The 14,997-nt window shown below is 39.7% G+C and overlaps 1 protein-coding gene across 5 annotated transcripts in view; it reads left to right on the forward strand.

The window, feature by feature from the left end:
• Window positions 1–14,997, forward strand: part of Wdr7 (WD repeat domain 7) — a 314,228-nt gene that overhangs the window by 164,577 nt on the left and 134,654 nt on the right. The gene's annotated exons all lie outside the window — the stretch shown is intronic.

Genomic DNA, 14,997 nt, shown 5'->3' on the forward strand with positions numbered 1-14,997 from the left:
GTGTACCTTACCAATACGGGCATTTATTTATTATATTTATTTGAGAGCGACAGACAGACAGAGTATGGATGCGCCAGGGCCTCCTGCCACTGGAAAGGAATGCCAGACGCATGCCCTCTTGTACATCTGGCTAACTTGGGTCCTGGGGAATCGAGCCTCCAACCGGGGTCCTTAGGCTTCACAGGCAAGCGCTTAACTGCTAAGCCATCTCTCCAGCTCCAGGCATTTATTTTTAAAATTAATGTCAAAGGGATCCATGAGATGTATTTTAATATATGTCAGTACATTCTATAAAATTTCGTAGTGATTCCTTATTAAAGATGAAGCTAAGAATATATAGTTGAATAGAAAAGTACAAGGAAATTACATGTAAGTATATGTTAGCAAAGAGTAACATTTAGGTGCAAAGCTAAAAGAAGTCAGAAGCTCATTAGTGTTGTCAGCTGTAATATATATCATAGAACTTGCGTATATTAATATAAAGATTTTAATCAGATACTGATTTACTAATTTAAAAATTAAATTAACGGCTGGAGAGATGGCTTAGTGGTTAAGGCATTTGCCTGTAAAGCCAAAGGATCTCGGTTCAACTCTCCAGGATCCACGTAAGCCAGATGTATAAGGGGGCGCATGCATCTGGAGTTTGTTTGTAGTGGCTGGAGGCCCTGATGCTCCCATTCTCTCTCTCTCTCTCTCTGCCTCTTTCTGTCTTTCAAATAAATAAATAAATACTATTTAAAAAATTAAATTAACTATATAACACATGTTGAAGGTATTTTTATGTAATGTTTATGTTGTAAGTCCAGGATTTTGATTCGTTGTGCATAAATGACACTTAAAAAGGTTTATGATGAACTCTGCTTTTTTTGTTTGTTTTTTTTGAGGTAGGGTCTCAGTCTAGCTCAGGGTGGCCTTGAATTCATGGTGATCCTCCCACATTTGCCTCCCAAGTGCTGGGATTAAAGGCATGTACCACCACGCCCAGTTGCTTCTTATTTTTTTTAATATCTCTTTTATAATATTTTATTTTTATTCATTTATTTGACAGAGAGAGAGAGAGAAGGGGCATGCCAGGGCCTCCAGCCAGCAAATGAACTTTCAGGCACATGCACCCCCTTGTACATCTGGCTAATGTGGGTCCTGGGGAATCAAACTGGGGTCATTTGGCTTTTCAGGCAAACAAGGTAACTGCTAAGCCATCCCTCCAGCCCTGCTTCTTATTTTTTATTTGTTATCTAAATTGTACATAATCATTGATTAAGTTCAGGAATTCAGATTCACAGGATTTAAAAAAAATTCTCACATATATGTAGTCTGTGCTAAATAAGTATTAAATATGCTAACATTTGAATTGTGCATACAATATTCTTACATTTACATGTAGAGGCTCTAGGTTTCTTTTTTTGTTTGTTTGTGTTTTAAATATTTTATTATTTATTTGAGAGAGAGAGTGCAAGAGGAAGAGGCAGATAGAGAGAGAGAATGGGCACATCAGGGCCTCCAGCCATTGCAAACGAACTCCAGACGTGTGTGCCCCTTTGTGCATCTGGCTTACGTGGGTCTGGGAAATTGAACCAGGGTCCTTTGGCTTTGCCAGGCAAACGCCTTAACTGCTAAGCCGCTTCCTCTCCCATTTTTTTTTTTTTTTTTTTGGTTTTTAAGGTAGGGTTTTGCTCCAGCCCAGGCTGACCTGGAATTCACCATGTAGTCTCAGGGTGGCTTCAAACTCACAGTGATCCTCCTACCTCTGCCTCCCAGGTGCTGGGATTAAAGGTGTGTGCCACCATACCCATCTTGAGGCTTTGATTTTTAAAACACGACATGTTTTAAATGAAAATGAAAATATAAATGAGCCTTGATAATGATTTTGATGGAGTAATTACACTGAAGTCATATTTTTCATTTTGTAGTTCAGATTACATATAATAACAATGAAACCTACATCTTGAACATTTACATAGAAAAATGTGTTCTCTTTGTTTTACCATAAAACTTTAGATTAGTTATTGTTATATTTCTTAATGATATTCTGGTAACCATGACTATATCATTTTACCTGCTTTCCCATTGATTTACAATAAAAACATAGTCTGTTCATAAAGAATCAGGATAAGCTGTAACTTAGTTTCAAAATAACTATGATTTTAAATAGTGAGTTACTCCTGTATGCTTTTCAATAAACTGTAATCATGCTTCCAGAAGAATCCTGCATGCATTGGAGTCTCACCTGCGCCCTGTGAGATTCCAGTGATGAATGAATTGTTTTATTGATCATGTTTTTGTATTAACAGCTAACCTAACATATCTTTAAAGGCACAGGTTATTTGAAACAACATTTTGCTTTCTTTTTTTTATTTTTTAATTTTTATTAACATTTTCCATGATTATAAAAAAATATCCCATGGTAATTCCCTCCCTCCCCTCCACCAACACTTTCCCCTCTGAAATTCCATTCTCCACTTTTTTTTTTTTTTTGCTTTCTTTTTACCTAGTTGCTTAGTATATACAAAACAATTGTATTGTTAAAAGGGTCAAATAAAATTCCCTTTCCTGTTTTCACCTTTTAAAGAACAGGCTAAATTTTAATTGTAGAGCTAAAAAAACAATTTTATTTAAAGTTAATAAAAAATGATTGTAATGATAAAGAAGCAAAACAATTCTCAAAGTTTTAAGAATTGCCAGTCACTGGTCTGCAATGTTTCAATGTTTGTCTTACTGAAGGTCCTAAAACATAGCACTGCAGACTCAGCAGTGTGGCTGTATGCCAGGGGTGGGGTATTTGAGGAGATAGGTCCTCACGTGGCCACCCTGGCCATCCTGACCTTAGGCTTCCAATAGTCCTGAGCAGTATCAATTTTGTAAATGATATATTTTTGAAAAAGTACATTTTCTGGCAGTTAACCCATATATAAAACTTTATATTTTTTATTTATTTCAAGCATATATATTTTAAACTTTTGAGAATCAAGGCTGTTTTAGAAAAGCGACCGTTTAAATTCATAGTATTCTTGCTTACTGTAGGTAGGGTCTGTTCTCTTGTTAAATGTGTATTATAATTTTACCTATAGTTCAGTCTTGATGTCCAAAGAACTCTCTCCTTTTCATAATGACAAGACCAGTACATCATTGTTCCTTTACTGTTTATCAGTTCTTTGAGCTGCCATCATGCACAGTCACAAGAGAAAGGAGTTGCTTCCTATTCCAGTGTGAATTAACAGCCTTCTCAGAATCTTGCTGCAAGGCAGGGACAGTGGACTGTCAAATGTTATCTGGGTTGAAATTTGTCTGTATGTTCTTGAATTTCTGAGACTTAAAGTATTTTATTAATTATAGTGTAATATTATAAATTGGTATTAGATTTACCAAATATGTCAGGGTATTGAGGAAAAAAATACATCAAATAGAGTAACAATTACGGTACTAGAAACTTTTTAGATATAGATTATATTTCTTTAACATATACTTGGAATTTTTAAGTATCTAATGACTAAAAGAATTTTGTTATCTTCCTATTTAGTTACCAAAATACTCATGAGAAAATGTCGTCTCACTCACTTAAATGTTCATATAATGTCATTTCTGTCACTTATGTTGAAATCTATACTAAATAAAATGAAAATGATAAATTATAAGACTGTAGATTGGATCATAAGTATCTGCCATATATTTTTATTTGAGCTTTACAAAAGACCAAGTTAATATCTTAAGAAATATTATTTTCATTAATATCAGCTCAGCGATTTGAATAACAAATACAAGAATTAAGTACAAAGTTCTTTGACCATTAAATTATCACATATGATCAAAAAACATTAAATAAAGACCACGTGTGTTACTTACTTATTTAACATTTCAGGTAGTAGAAGATAAATACATTTCAATGTTCTCTCTCTGCTTCATAATATTTAAAATTAAGTGGAGTTCATTATAGTAGCTATTCAGGAACTAGGAGGAATGTATATTGAAGTTGAGTATGAATTATGTTGATAATGGAAGTATTATTTTAAAATACATTCAGGATCAAAGTCAAGATTACTTCCCAGTGAATTCTCTATTGTGATTAGCATAATTTCTGTGTGATGTTGAATAACATTTAATGCTGAATGGAAGGAGAGACATGTAGATATTGCAGTCTGGAAGGAGTTGATTGGAGCTCTCTGAGTGTGTGCCATGTGAGCCACAGCAGACTGAAGGTTACCTGAAGCCCTGCTGGCTGCTGTTCCCCTGTCCTGATCCAGTGGTAGGTGTGTAGGCGTGTCCATATTGTGAAATATTTTTAAGAGGATGGTACATAGTTAAACAATGATGGAGACACTGCTAAGTGCTAATGAGTGCTTACCTGGTGGTCTATACTGCTGCTTTAGTGGATGCTGAACAAGTTTAGATGTTAAGCTTTTTAGGAACAGTGAATGATGGCTAATGATTATTTAATGACAGATTTCTGGGCTGAAAGGCATTTAGCACTCAAAGTATACTGCAAAGCCTATTTCTCAGTGCTCCAGACAGGTTTATTTGGTCTCACCTTGAATAGAACAGTGCTGTATTGATTTCATTGGTGTGGATTTAAACACACTATCGGCTTAGAATAGCACTAGTATGCAGGAGAAAATGATTGTCTTAACCCTTTACAGTCCTCTCAGCTGCTCTTTCAAGGTACTGGGTGAGCTTCAGAAGTGATTATGAATCTGTGGACTTTGGGAGGTATGTGTATATGTGTACTCACAGAAGACATTAATTTACAGGAGAATTTATGTAGACGTAACTAAATTTGATTTCTGAATTAGTGTTTGCTGTGTCTCCTACTTGAAGAAATGAGTGTGGAAATTGTTGATGCTTCTCTGGGTGACATGCCAAAGTTGTTTCTCTAGTTACAAATTTTGTTTGCTTATATTTGAAGAAACATTTTAAAATTAATACACTTTTGAAAATACCTAATAACAGTTCAAGAACAGGTGTCAAATATGAACACATTTCTCTGTAACAGACACTGATGTCCAGGCTGGTGAGGATTCTGGTGCTGCGCAGGACAAAGCCACTGTCTCTGCTCCCTTCTCTTGTCATGCCCACTCGAAACCTCCATGTCCTTCCATAGATGTAAATTTGGGTGTCCGTTTGCTTAGAACAGTTCCTTGCCGCTTTTTCTTCTAAATTCTTCCCCAAAGTGTTATCTTGTCATGCGCCTATGAAGACTTCTGTGCATTTTACAAGATGTTCCATACCTGTATGTTCTGTGAGGCGCTCGGTGCGTTCTGTGAGGGCTCCGCGTGTCCTGTGAGGCGCTCCGTACGTTCTGTGAGGGCTCCGCGTGTCCTGTGAGGCGCTCGGTGCGTTCTGTGAGGGGCTCCGCGTGTCCTGTGAGGCGCTCCGTACGTTCTGTGAGGGCTCCGCGTGTCCTGTGAGGCGCTCGGTGCGTTCTGTGAGGGGCTCCGCGTGTCCTGTGAGGCGCTCGGTGCGTTCTGTGAGGGCTCCGCGTGTCCTGTGAGGCGCTCGGTGCGTTCTGTGAGGGGCTCCGCGTGTCCTGTGAGGCGCTCGGTGCGTTCTGTGAGGGCTCCGCGTGTCCTGTGAGGCGCTCGGTGCGTTCTGTGAGGGCTCCGCGTGTCCTGTGAGGCGCTCGGTGCGTTCTGTGAGGGCTCCGCGTGTCCTGTGAGGCGCTCGGTGCGTTCTGTGAGGGCTCCGCGTGTCCTGTGAGGCGCTCGGTGCGTTCTGTGAGGGGCTCCGCGTGTCCTGTGAGGCGCTCGGTGCGTTCTGTGAGGGCTCCGCGTGTCCTGTGAGGCGCTCGGTGCGTTCTGTGAGGGCTCCGCGTGTCCTGTGAGGCGCTCGGTGCGTTCTGTGAGGGGCTCCGCGTGTCCTGTGAGGCGCTCCGTACGTTCTGTGAGGGCTCCGCGTGTCCTGTGAGGCGCTCGGTGCGTTCTGTGAGGGCTCCGCGTGTCCTGTGAGGCGCTCGGTGCGTTCTGTGAGGGGTTCCGTGTGTTTTGTGAGGAGCTGGGTACGTTCTAGGAGGGGTTCTGTACGTTCTGTGAGGTAGGTATTACGTAAGTTTTGTAGTCTTGAGGCATTCTGTATGTTATGATCCAGACATATATATCCCTTTCTTTTTAATGTTATTATAATATTTGTTTGTGTGCTAGGGTTTTTGAAGTAATTGTAGCACACCTGTAATTACACCATAACAGCACACTCATATTTGTGGAGGGTAGGTTTCCTTGAGTCCGCAACTGGAGTTTCTATAGATCCAGTTATTTTCACAAAAAGTATTTAAGGGCTGGAGAGATGGCTTAGCGGTTAAGTGCTTGCCTTGAAGCCTAAGAACCCGGGTTGGAGGCTCGATTCCCCAGGACCCACGTTAGCCAGATACACAAGAGGGCGCACGTGTCTGGAGTTGGTTTGCAGTGCTAGAAGCCAGACACACCCACTTTTCTTTCTCTCTCTGCCTCTTTCTCTGTGTGTCGCTCCTAAATGCATAAATAAAAATAAAAATAAATTTAAAAAATATTTAAAATATGTACTTGAGTTTTTTGTTTCCTTTAACAGATTTTGAAATGATTTTCTTCCATAAATAAGTACTGTTTGTTTTTCAGAAATCAGAAAACAATGGATAAAGTGTTAGAGATATTATGTTTTTTGGTTAATGAAAGAAACAAGCAATAATTAAGAGAAGTTTTAGTTGCTTATTAATTCTTGCTTTGGATTTTTAATCTATATTGAACTTTTACAAACCAGACAATCACAGTTTTATGGAGGTGGTGGGAAAAATTTCCAGTAAATTGTGTCTTCTCTTCTCTTTATATTCTTTTTTTTTCTTCCAAAAAGTTTAGGCGTGGTTAAGGACAAGAGTCATCTTTTTTTGTAGGCTTACTATGCTTACTCAACATCAGCACATGCATATCTTACAGGTTTTTACATGTGAGAGTATCTATCTCTCTTGCCAGAAAAGCAACTGGTAAGCTCTGTTAAAATTCATAAGTAACGGGCTGGAGAGATGGCTTAGCGGTTAAGCGCTTGCCTGTGAAGCCTAAGGACCCCGGTTCGAGGCTCGGTTCCCCAGGTCCCACGTTAGCCAGATGCACAAGGGGGCGCACGCGTCTGGAGTTCGTTTGCAGAGGCTGGAGGCCCTGGCGCGCCCATTCTCTCTCTCTCCCTCTATCTGTCTTTCTCTCTGTGTCTGTCGCTCTCAAATTAAAAAAAAAGACTTTTTAAAAAAAAAATCATAAGTAACAACTGAAATTAATTCAAGAAGTTTGTTTTCTGTCATAAAATGAGAAAACTTAAAACATATTAATATTTTCTATAATAACTTCACAGGCACACAGCTCATTTCTCTATGTATACTTGAGACATCATGAAGACTTTCATACACAGCAAAATTAGAAATGACAGTCCTGGGTCATTGAATACCAGATGGGCATGCTGTCTGTCTCTTCATGCCCTCTGAAACTATCAAAAATCTGTGGACAAAGCCGGGTGTGGTGGCGCACGCCTTTAATCCCAGCACTTGGGAGGCATAGGTAGGAGGATCGCCGTGAGTTCAAGGCCACCCTGAGACTACATAGTGAATTCCAGGTCAGCCTGAGCTAGAGTGAGACCCTACCTCAGAAAACCAAAAAAAAAAAAAAAAAAAAAAAAAAAAGAAAATCTGTGAACAAGCCAGGCATGGTGGCGCATGTCTTTCATCCCAGCACCTGGGAGGCAGAGGTAGGAGGATCACCATGAGTTTGAGGCCACCCTGAGACTACATAGTGAATTCCAGGTCAGCCTAGGCTAGAGTGAGACTCTACCTCGAAAAACCAAAAATAAATAAATAAATAAAATTTAAAAAAATCTGTGGATAAAATGGGAATTGGGCACTTCCTAGCCAATGTTCCTTTGGCTAGAGTTGGACAGTTTCTCAGGCTGTGCTCAGTGATGAGTATGAAGTCAGTATTGTGAAGCTAACACTGGCTCTCAGTGGTTGCTTAGCCCTTAAGCATGAGTGTTCAGTTGATTTTTGATTACTTGTCTTTTTCTGTAAATGCAAAGGTTTACATTCTGGATGATTTATAAAGATTTTTTGGTCTGTTTTTTATTTATTTATTTGAGAATGACAGACAGAGAGAGAAAGAGGCAGAGAAAGATTGAGAGAGAGAGAGAGAGTGGCCGCCCCAGGGCTTCTAGCCACTGTAAACAAACTCCAGAGGCGTGTACCCCCTTGTGCATATGGCTAATGTGAGTCCTGGAGATTCAGCCTCGAACCGGGGTCCTTAGCTTCACAGGCAAGCGCTTAGCTACTAAGCCATCTCTCCAGCCCATATTAATGAGATTTTTAGAATAAAAATTCCAAGTTTCTTTCCCTTTAAATTTTTTTGTTTATTTCTCCTTTAAATTTTATATGCTTATATAGCTCCAAGGAATTAAGGTATATATTACACTTGATCAATTTCCCTCCCTCCCTCCCTCCCTCCCTCCCTCCTTTCCTTTCTCTCTCTCTCTCTCTTTCTTCTTTCTTTATTTGTTTTTTTGAAGTAGGGTCTCACATTAGCCCAGGCTAACTTGGAACTCACTATGTCGTCTCAGAGTGGCCTTGAACTCACAGCTATTTTCCTACCTCAGTCCCCTGAGTGTTGGGATTAAAGGTGTGTGTCACCACACCAAATTAAGTTATTATTATTTTTTTTTTGAAATAACATTTCACGCTAGCCAAGGCTGACCTAGAACTCATTCTCTAGTCTCAGGCTGATGTAGAACTCATGGTGATCCTCCTCCTCCTGTCTCTTGATTGCTGGGATTAAAGGTGTGCACTAACATGCCCAGCTTGATCAAGTTTTAATAGCTTCCAGGATACTAAAATGGAAGGCAGGAATAAAACCTCATGCATTTTGCCATTTGATACACATGTATACCTACTGTGTGTTCTGTTTAAAGTCTTTATTCATGTGTCCCTGCAGCGTATGCACCAGGTAAAGTCTTTACTCTCGGATCCCTGCCGCGTGTGCACTGGGTAAGGACTTTACTCACAGATCCCTGCAGCGTGTGCACCGGGTAAGGACTTTACTCACAGATCCCTGCAGCGTGTGCACCGGGTAAAGTCTTTACTCACGGATCCCTGCAGCGTGTGCACCGGGTAAGGACTTTACTCACGGATCCCTGCAGCGTGTGCACCGGGTAAGGACTTTACTCACAGATCCCTGCAGCGTGTGCACCGGGTAAAGTCTTTACTCTCGGATCCCTGCAGTGTGTGCACCGGGTAAAGTCTTTGCTCATGGATCCCTCAGCGTATGCACTATTCCATTGTTTTATATTTGGTATCAAATGTAACATAATTGCAAAAAATGATCACTACGTACGGTCCATGTGCAAACAGATGTACTGCAACTCCTCATGCATGTCTCAGAGCATTTACTTTAGATCTCAGTTTACTGTCAATATGTACCTAGAGATAATTGCCTAGGTGAATACATTTTTAAGTGAGTTCAATAAATTATTTGTCATTACATGAATAAAAGTGTTATCAGGTATAATGTTTATTTCTTGCTGTGCTGTAATGTAGAGGGATTAAGACTCACAGCAGCTATTCTAATGTGAAACAGTCCACAAAAAGTTGTTTCAAAACTTCTGTTTGATCTTTTACAGAAGAGTACCTTTTCTGTGCCAGTATTTTTATGTCTTAGCATAAGAGTGAATAGGTTTTAGGTCTGTGACTGAGAAAGGATGATCTGTGAGAGAGTTTGCTCTGTTTTCAGATTTGTGTGATCTACACAATCCCCCACCACTGCCTTTCTGGAACTCTTTCTTCAAGAAAACTTGTAACAATTTGTACAGATTTAAAAAACTTGGCATGTGTCTTTAGATTCACTTTGGGGAAGGTGAGCTGACCCAAGAATTAGTATTTCTGATTACCTAGTTTCTTGAGGCAGGAAAGTATGTGACTGTAAGGGTTACACAAGGTTAATTACCTAAGTTATCTAGCTCCTCATGGTGTTCCAAATCTCAATTTTCTTTTAAAGTAAAAATGTTTGCATTATTAGTAAAGACAAAGAAAAACAAATGACGTTTTGATGCTTGGATAGAAATAAGGATGTTGATTATGGAAAAACAGATAACAGTGTTGGATGAATAATAAAGTTTTATGTGGATTACTGGAAACCCATGCAGTTTGCTTTCAAAGGTTAAGGTTTATAATTATCAAACTAATTAGCACATCTCCAGGGTAGTCATAATGTTACATTTTTATTACTCATGCTAGATTGATTATTTTGCTTTGACTTAATTTGGTGATGATGACTTCCTACAGTTTTCAAAGGCTCTCACACACACACTTTTGTGCAGACACGTCAACTTCAAAATGGCTTAATCACCAGCCTCAGAAAGGCATGTGCATTTGCAGAACCACTTGTGCACATGCATAGAAGCCGACGGCACATTTGCTTGCTCAGTTTGGGGATTAGGGGTAGGGTAGCAGCAGCTGCAGAAACCTCCCACATGGGGCAGCACATTCCATCCAGTCAGTAGATGCCAGGGAATCATGAGGCAAAGTGGTGGCATTGTGTGTATAGGGCCTGGACTTGGGTGTTCTGGCATACGGACTTCTGCACACGTGCCTGCTTTGACAGTGCCATGAAAGTTTGAAAATGAGCATGTGCTGCTTGGTGATAGCCATTTTCAGTTTCTCTTTTATCCCTAGAAGGTAGAGAGGAAGATGTAGAAAAGTTTCGCAGTTTAACTCACCTTAGTTATACAGGTAGAATTAAATATGCTGGCTGTATAAAGCACATGCAGTTGGATATTTTTCCTACCATAACTTATTTGCAATGTTTTGTAAAAATAGAGCTGTGAGTTATGCCACCAAGTAAAAACACACAATGCTCACATGAAACCACTTGGTTTAGAAGGTAGTTAATTACATCACTTATGATGCACAGATCCGCAGATCCACCTCATGAGTCTGTGAAACCTGATTGGCCACTAGGTCCAGCTGAGCTTTGATTCCTTCCTCACATTGGGTTGCCATCATTCTATGTCCTTTTGTGTTCTCGTGTAGTAAATCCATCTTTGAAATAGTAAAGAAGAACTAGGGTACACTTGATAGCTGAAATTTAATTAGCAGAATTCTGTTGCATCCTAAATTCTTTTCAAGTTAGACTTTTTTAAAAAGTGAGTTAATAGTAAAAGATATTTGCTAATTTTAAGAATTATTAATGTATTACTTAAAACTATTTGGAAGACTTCTGGTGCATATCTAGTAAATTTTGAATTTTCCATAATACGGTATTTTGTTAGTGTTTAGCAATCTTGAGAATATCAAGTACATATGGAAAACAGATAAATTTATGTGGAAACAATTGACGCAGTGAAAATTCCTCTGAAGTCTAGCATTTTTCTTTGATAATTGTAATACATTTTAAAATCTTAGAGAATTCTCTCTCAGAATATTCACAGCTAGTTTGAGCCCATCAATTAAAATCTTAAAAATGAGCTGGGCATGGTGGCACATGCCTTTAGTCCCAGCACTTGGGAGGCAGAGATGGGAGGATCATTGTGAGTTCAAGGGTACCCTGAGACAACATAATGAATTCCAGATCAGTTTGGGCTAGAGTGAGACCCTACCTGGAAAAAACAAAAAAACAAAACAAAATCAAACAAAAATAACAAAAAGAACTTCTAGCTCACTCAGGTGTACTGTCTTAAGGTGTTACATATTTGTGTGTGGAAATATACTTACATATGTGAATATATAGAGAGATGAAGTTATTACTTATAAGCATTTTTAAAAATAAAAACAACTTTTTGTAACTCAAAGGTTATGGTTTTTTACTGAAATGATAATAGTGTATATATCTTAATTAAATGCCAATTCTGTTCACTAATTTTAGTTCATTAATTAAATACAATTTATTTTAGCAGCACATTAAAAACAATGTCTTTTATAATGTGATTCTAAAATATTATTAAGTATTAAGAATGAAAGATAGCCGGGCGTGGTGGCGCATGCCTTTAATCCCAGCACTCGGGAGGCAGAGGTAGGAGGATCACCGTGAGTTCAAGGCCACCCTGAGACTACAGAGTTAATTCCAGGTCAGCCTGGACCAGAGTGAGACCCTACCTCGAAAAACAAAAAAAAAAAAAAAAAAAAAAAAAAAAAAAGAATGAAAGAAAACATTTAATATTTTATTTCTATCTATCCTCAACAAATAACCATTTCTGAATTTCTGAGATAATTTATAGCATAGTGACAGTTCTATCAAATTCACAGACTATTCATGTCATCACGTCACTTGTCTCCTGTCTCATGCAGGAAGTTTCTAACATTAATTAGTATACCATGACCAGTCTTAAAATGATGTGTTGGTTTTACGAGGACTAGGGATGTGCTTGTGATGTGTGATACATCTTAAATACACTTATGATTTTGAAGGTAATTCTGAGGTCAAACACATTATTCATTAAATTTTACTAGAAGTTTACTCACATGTAAGTCAGCTAGTAAAAGCATTCTGATACTCAGTCCTAAACAAAACATCAAATATTTGAAAACAGTTTTTTCCAGAACTAACCACAAAGCGCTTAAAGTATTTTATCAGAGTAGTAAATTGGTGATATCTACTTATCTAAGGTTTTAATACCTAATACAATAACAGCCTTCCATCAATATGTGGCTAATTGCAGATATAAAGCGTCTGCCCATGGTCCATCTCTCATAAAACCGCCCTTAGCTTTAATTCAAATCCATTGATTCCTATTCCAGTTAAAGCTGGAGGACTTAATATGTCTTTTAATCCTTTTATTGTAAGCTAGGATAAAATTAATTTTACCCTAGAACTGCACAAAGCCAATTAACACGGTCTTTAGAGTTATTTAGTAAAGTGCTGCTACTGTTAGATTTATCTTGACCTCTCTGCTGCACTCTCTGACTGCTTCTTAAATGAGGTAATCAATAGCTCAGAGCCCTTTAAATAGCTTAAACTTCTCAAATATTTTACCTGTGCTCTAGTTAAGCTGTAAGTAAAGTGTTTACTCCGTCCCTGTAAGTCTGGCGTCAATTATGCTAAGTCTAAAGACAGTCGTGTACTTCCGAGGAGCTCTGTATGAATTAGCAGTTGTTGTAATAAAATCAAAGCCTCCCAGTGTGTTACAAGTAACCCACAAAAGAGGCAATATCATTTCCACACAAAATGTGTGTTCTGTTTGCAACTTAAAGTATAAGACATTTGTGTCCCTTGTCACTGCATGTGCCTTCTGTTTTCTACTCAGGGTGAGTTGGAGGTATTAATTTTCTTCCTGTGATAGGGTGATCAACTGTCCTGTCAAGAAAATGGATCTCCATGTCACCGTTAGCATGATTAAATGGAGCCGTGTCTCTGAAGAAATTCAAAATTTTCACGAGACAAATGAAACTGTAGAAGGGTTTCCTTGTATAGAATTATTTTACTTTTAGAATTTACAAATTTTCCCTTTTGATTTGTAGTTCATTGGTAGGAAAGCACTGCAGCCCGATGTCATCCTTCTAGCTAAGAGAAAGCATGGGCCTGCCAGCCGTGTGAGACAGGCTCCAGGTTTGAGCAGCCAGAGCAGGAGGATAGAGAGGGGCGAGCTGGTTGCAGGGCTGCAGGGGGTACCATGTGCGTTCCCCACTCAGTCTGCGTCTTTGCAGGGCTCCTTGTCCGCAGTTCTTGCCTCTCTCCTCATCCATGGAGAGCTGCCATCTTTTACTGCGTGAGGGATGGCAGAAATTACACCGGGCAGGATGTCAGCATCAGCAGTGTTAATAGCCGCTTGCACCGTGTTGTTTTGAGCCCTGACAAGCCAGACTACCTCCCAGCTAGTGAGGCACCTGACAGCTAATTAAGATTTCTTATTTTTGCCTCCTAGCAGAGGGCACCTGTTACAGTTCTATTAGCTTAGGTATAAAATTTACAAAAATTCTTCATGAAACTTCCCTTGAGCCTTAATTTCTTCCCTAGGAGTGGGAGTTAAGACAAGATTGTAATTAAACAGAAGGAACGTGTGAAGCGGGGTGGAGGCGGGGCTCTCCAGTACCCCTTGTTCAATTTCCTCCTGGAAGCAGGCCATGTGCTCTGCACCCCTCCCCCTGGCCTGCGTTGCCAGGCTGGGCGGCTGGGTCAGTGCCTCTCCTATTGATCAGTATCCTGCGGCCTCTGGCGGGGGCAGCTGCGGCATGGGCCGCTCTCAGGGCTGCTTCAGTACATTAGAATAGAAATCCATAACCAGAGCTGTGCTCATCCAACCAAGGGAAGAAACTAAATTAAATGGTATAAAACAATCCTGGATCAGGAGTTTGTGCCAATTCATCTTGATCTAAGATGTCACACCGGGCTCTCTGTCTGAGGGCCTGGGCCAAAGGCGGCCATAGTGAAAATGGATGGAGCTGCGATCATTCATTTGTCAGCTAAGGAGCCAGGCAGCGGTTAGCAATTCCCTTCTGCAGAGGTCAGCTGACAGAACAATCAGTGCGACTGCAGAATAGAGCTTTCCTTTGAACTATTGTGACGGAGCATGCTCTTGCTGAGACGTGGGGGAGGGGAGCTCCATCCTTCCTGCTTCCAGAAGGCTGATGCTGTTGGAGGTGAACCTGGATGGCCTGCAGGGTGCCCTAGAGCTCCCTGTCTGCTCTTGTGTGTAAACAAAGTTGGTTTTAACTGTGCAGACGGAGATGCAGACCATCAAACAGTTAAATCTCACTTTGTCTAGAATCAAGGTCCTGGTAAATACAGAGCAGTGACTACACATTTCTTCTTAGCATGGTTAAGTGCTAACATGCTTTCCCCTCGGGGCAACCACCCTAACTCTCAGATCATACTCCTAGCATGCTCCCGCTAGTACCTCCTATGAACCTTTCTTCTCATCTTAAAAGTCTGGAATAATTTCTAAGAGAAGGCTAAACTGCTCATTGGGCTCGAAAATATTTATCTATATTAATTAAATATTTTTACTCATTTAAGTCTAGGGTTTTTATGGGAAACAATTGATGAAATGTAATTTTTTCAAATTTATTTATTTTATTTG

This window comes from Jaculus jaculus, chromosome 15, assembly GCF_020740685.1.
Source record: "Jaculus jaculus isolate mJacJac1 chromosome 15, mJacJac1.mat.Y.cur, whole genome shotgun sequence".
NCBI lineage: Eukaryota > Metazoa > Chordata > Mammalia > Rodentia > Dipodidae > Jaculus > Jaculus jaculus.